We start from the raw sequence: 6,000 nt of genomic DNA on the forward strand, positions 1-6,000 counted from the left end.
ACAGTACAAATGTTTGATTTTTTTTTTTTTTTTTGAGACAGAGTCTCATTCTGTCGCCCAGACTGGAGTGCAGTGGCACAATCTCGGCTCACTGCAACCTCTGCCTCCTGGGTCCAAGTGATTCTCCTGCCTCAGCCTCCCAAGTAGCTGGGACTACAGGCGCGTGCCACTGTACTTGGCTAATTTTTTGTATTTTTAGTAGAGATGGGGTTTCACCATGTTAGCCAGGATGGTCTTGATCTCCTGACCTTGTGATTGGCCCGCCTCGGCCTCCCGAAGTGCTAGGATTACAGGCATGAGCCACTGTGCCTGACCAACAGATGTTTTTCAAATGACCAATGCCTGACATTACAAAGATACACGTGAGTTTACGATACATCTGAAGAGTCAGACAGACCAGATATTTAAAAATTTTATTATACATTGACAAATTATCATTGTATATAGTTATGGGTACAAAGTGATGTCATAAATTTTTAGTACAATATGAAATAACTAATCAAATTGACATACTCATAACCTGAAATATTTAGTTTTTTTGTGGTGAGAACATTTGAAATTTACCATCTTAGTAATTTTGAAATGGACAGTGCACAAGTATTTTATTTTTTATTTTTTTATTTTTTTGAGACAGAGTTTCACTCTTGTTGCCCAGGCTGGAGTGCAATGGTGCTATCTCGGCTCACTGCAACCTCTGCCTCCCGGGTTCAAGCGATTCTCCTTCCTCAGCCTCCCGAGTAGCTGAGATTACAGGCATGCACCACCACGCCCTGCTAATTTTTTGTATTTTTAGTAGAAATGGGGTTTCACCATGTTAAGCAGGCTGGTCTCGAACTCCTGACCTCAGGTGATCCGCCCACCTCAGCCTCCCAAAGTGCTGGGATTACAGGCGTAAGCCACCACACCCGGCCAACAGTGCACAATTATTAAGTATATTCACCAACCTGTGCGATAGCTCTTAAAAAATCCAAATCTTCCCAAACTAAAACTTTATATCCATAAAACAATAACTATCCTTTCTCCCCTATTTCCGGGACTCACAATTGTACTTTCTGTGTCTATGAATTTGACTACTTTAGGTACCTCATACAAATGGGATTCTGTAACATTTGTCCCTTTGTGACTGAATTGTTTCACTTAGCATAATGTCTTCAAGGTTTATCTCTGTTTTAACATGTGTCAGAATTTCCTTCCTTTTTAGGGCTAAATGATATTCCATTGTACATACATACCATATATTGCTTATCCATTCATTTATCAGTGGACATTTCGGTTGCTTCCACCTGTTGGCTACTGTGAATAATGCTGCTGTGAATATAAATGTGCAAATATCTTTTCTGGACCCTGCTTTCTATTCTTTTGGGCATACACCCTGAGGTGAAATTGTTGAATCGTATGGTAATTCTATGCTTAATGCTGTTGTTGTTGTTGCTGTTGTTTGAGACTAAGCCTCACTCTGTCACCCAGGCTGGAGTGTAATGGCGTGATCTTGGCTCACTGCAACCTCTGCCTCCCGGGTTCAAGCGATTCTCCTGCCTCAGCCTCCTGAGTAGCTGGGCTTACAGGCGCATGCCACTGTGCCTGGCTACTTTTTGTCTTTTTAGTAGAGACGGGGTTTTGCCATGTTGGCCAGGCTGTTCTCAAACTCCTGATCTCAGGTGATCCGTCTGCCTCAGCCTCCCAAAGTGCTCAGATTACAGGCGTGAGCCACTGTGCCCAGCATCTATGTTTAATTTTTAAAGAAAACCCAAACACAGCAGCCACACCATTTTACATTCCCAGCAACATGCACAGGGTGCGAACTTCTCCATGCCTTCACCAGCACATGTTACTGTGGTTTTGGATAGCAGCCATCCTAATGGGTGTGTGTACCTAAAAGTATCTGAGACAGGTCTCAATCAATTTAGAAAGTTTAGGCCGGGTGCGGTGGCTCATGCCTGTAATTCCAGCACTTTGGGAGGCCAAGGTGGGTGGATTGCCTGAGGTCAGGATTTGAGACCAGCGTGGCTAACATGGTGAAACCCCGTCTACTAAAAATACAAAAATTAGCCGGGAATGGTGGCAGGCACATATAGGCTGAGGCAGGAGAATTGCTGGAACCCAGGAGGTGGAGGTTGCAGCGAGCCTAGATCATGCCCACTGCACTCCAGCCTGGGTGACAGAGCAAGACTCCATCTCCAAAAAAAGAGAAAAAGAAAGTTTATTTTGCCAAGGTTAAGGACACTCCTGTGACACAGCATCAGGAGGTCCTGATGACATGTGCCCAAGTGGTCAGGGGTACAGTTTGCTTTTACACATCAGGGAGACATAATATACATCAATCAATATGTGTAAAATTTACATTGGTTTGATCTGGAAGGGTGAGACAACTTGAAGTGGTGGGGGGAGGGGAGGTTCAAGGTCATACGTAGATTTTTAAATGTTGTGATTGGCATTTGGTTGAAAGAATTGTTCTCATAGAAAGGAATGTCTGGGTAACAATAAAGGGTTCTGGAAACCAATGTTTTATTATGCAGATGAAGCCTCCAAGTAGCAGGATTCAGGGAGAACAGATTGTAAATGTTTCTTATCAGACTTAAAGTCTGTTGATGTTAATGCTGGTCAGTTTTGTAAACACACCAATCAGCACTCTGTATCTAGCTCAAGGTTTGTAAACACACCAATCAGCACCCTGTGTCTAGCTCAGGGTTTGTGAATGCACCAATTGACACTCTGTATCTAGCTACTCTGGTGGGGCCTTGGAGAACCTTTATGTCTAGCTCAGGGATTGTAAATACACCAATCGGCATTCTGTATCTAGCTCGAGGTTTGTAAACACACCAATCAGCACCCTGTGTCTAGCTCAAGGTTTGTGAATGCACCAATCGACACTCTGTATCTAGCTACTCTGGTGGGGACGTGGAGAACCTTTGAGTCTAGCTCAGGGATTGTAAACACACCAATCAGCACCCTGTCAAAACAGACCACTCAGCTCTACCAATCAGCAGGACGTGGCCCAGATAAGAGATTAAAAGCAGTCTGCCCGAGCCAGCAGTGGCAACCCAGCTCAGGTCCCCTTCCACACTGTGGAAGCTTTGTTCTTTTGCTCTTTGCAATAAATCTTGCTACTGCTCACTCTTTGGGTCCACACTTCTTTTATGAGCTGTAACACTCACCACGAAGGTCTGCAGCCTCACTCCTGAAGCCAGCGAGACCAGGAGCCCACCGGGAGGAATGAACAACTCCAGAAGCACTGCCTTAAGAGCTGTAACACTCACCGCGAAGGTCTGCAGCTTCACTCCTGAGCCAGGGAGATCACGAACCCACCAGAAGGAAGAAACTCTAACACATCCGAACATCAGAAGGAACAAACTCCAGACACGCCACCTTAAGAGCTGTAACACTCACCGCGAGGGTCCGTGGCTTCATTCTTGAAGTCAGTGAGACCAAGAACCCACCAATTCCAGACACAATTTTATTTATTTATTTATTTATTTTTTTAGATGGAGTCTCACTCTGTCACCTAGGTTGGAGTGCAGTGGTGCAATCTTGGCCCACTGCAACCTCCGCCTCTCAGGTTCAAATGATTCTCCTGCTTCAGCCTCCCAAGTAGCTGGGACTACAGGCACATACCACCACACCCAACTAATTGTTGTGTTTTCTTAGTAGAGATGGAGTTTCACCATGTTGGCCAGGGTGGTCTTGAACTCCTGACCTCAGGTAATCCGCCCGCCTTGGCCTCCTAAAGTGCTGGGATTACAGGCGTGAGCCACCATGCCCAGCCAATTTTTGTATTTTTAGTAAAGATGGGGTTTCACCATGTTGGCCAGGCTGGTCTCAAACTCCTGGCCTCAAGTGATCGCCCTGAGTGCTAGGATTCCAGGTGTGAGCCACTGCACTTGGCCCCTATAAAAGTTTGAAAAAAAGGAGAAAAATTTCAGGACCTGGCGCTGGTGAAAAATTCTTAGACTTGACAACAAAGACAATACATAAAAGAAAAAACTGGTAAATTAAATATCATCAAAATTTAAAAATTAAAAATATTTGCACTGTGAAAATTCTGTGTAAAGGATAAAAAGACAGGCTACAGACTAGGGGAAAATATTTTCATACCACACATTTAACACTGAACTTGAATCTAGAATACATAAATAACTTTTTTAAAACTCAAAAGCAGCCTGGGATTTGAGGTTGCAGTGAGCTAGGGTTGTGCCACTGCACTCCAGTCTTGGCAACAGAGCAAGACTCTGTCTCTAAAAAATTACAGAGCTGCTGGGAGAATTGGCTAACCATATACAGAAAATTGAAATTGGACGTCTTCCTTACATCATACACAAAAATCAATGCAAGACAGATTACAGACTTAAATGTGCAACTCAAAGCTATAAAAACCCTAGAAGAAAACCTAGGCAACACCATTCAGGACATGGGCACGGGCAAAGATTTCACAACAAAGAGGACAGAACGATTGCAACAAAAGCAAAAATTGACAAATGGGATCTAATTAAAGAGCTTCTGCACAGCAAAAGAAACAATCAACAGAGTAAACAGACAACCTACAGAATGGAAGAAAATTTTTGCAATCCATCCATCTGATAAATGTCTGATATCCACCGTCTATAAGGAACTTAAACTATTGTACAAGAAAAAAACAACGCCATCAAAAAGTGGTCAAAGGACATGAACAGACACTGGTAAAAAGAAGACATACATGCACCCAACAAACATACGAAAAAAAAGCTCATGATCACTGATCGTTAGAGAAATGCAAATCAAAACCACAATGAGATACCGTCTCACACCAGTCAGAATAGTGATTATTAAAAAGTCAAAAAACAACAGATGCTGGTGAGGTTGTGGAGAAAAAGGAACACTTTTACACTGTTGGTGGGAGAGTAAATTAGTTCCGCCATTGTGGAAGACGGTGTAGCGATTCCTCAAAGACCCAGAGGCAGAAATACCATTTGACTCAGCAATCCCATTACTGGGTGTATACCCAGAGGAATATAAATGATTCTATTATAAAGATACATGGACTTGTATGATCACTGCAGCACTATTCACAATAACAAAGACATGGAATTAGCCTCAATGCCCATCAATAATAGATTGAATAAAGAAAATCTGGTATAGATATACCATGGAATACTATGCAGCCATAAAAAGGAACAAGACAGATCATGTCCTTTGCAGGGACATGGATGGAGCTGGAAGCCATTATCTTCATCAAACTAATGCAGTAACAGAAAACCAAATACCACGTGTTCTCATCATGCAGCTCGCGCTCACAAGTGCAAGCTGAATGATGAGAACTCATGGACACATGGTGGGGAACAACACACACCGGGGCCTGTCGGAGGGTAGGAGGCAGGAGGAGGGAAAGCATCAGGAAGAACAACCAATGGATGCTGGGCTGAATACCTAGGTAATGGGATGATCTGCACAGCAAACCACTGTAGCACACATTTACCTATGTAACAAACCTGCACATCCTGCACATGTACTTAAAATAAAAGTTGGAAATAGAAAAAAAATTACAGAGCTAATCATGAATGCAAATGGCTTTGGGAGGGCTCACGTGTCCACTTAAAAACCTGCGGCAACACCACAAAGCCAAAAATGGATAATTACCACACAGAAAGAATTGCTGGAGAGATTGACATATCTGAGATGTCTGGGGATGGGGAGGAACAAAGAAGGGCAAAAGTTATCAGTATCAGCCACAGAGTGGGTGTCATCATGGTCCCCAGTGGCCTGTTCTGCAGAGGACACCAGCATTGCCACTTAAGTAACTAAAAGCCATTGCCACCGCATACCTCCTGGAGAGAAAGCTGCTACTGTGCCCGCTAGAAAGCCACTGTTGTACCACCCCGGCTGAAGCCACCAATCCCCACAACCCTAAGCATCCCCATACTAGAGTCAAAGCCACCCCACGTGTGTCCACACTCCAGTCCCAAGCTCTGTGGCTGCACCGTGCATACCTACATTCCAGGCACCAAAACCACCACCGCAGCTGGTTAA

This window comes from Gorilla gorilla, chromosome 6 (assembly GCF_029281585.2).
Source record: "Gorilla gorilla gorilla isolate KB3781 chromosome 6, NHGRI_mGorGor1-v2.1_pri, whole genome shotgun sequence".
NCBI classification, from domain to species: domain Eukaryota; kingdom Metazoa; phylum Chordata; class Mammalia; order Primates; family Hominidae; genus Gorilla; species Gorilla gorilla.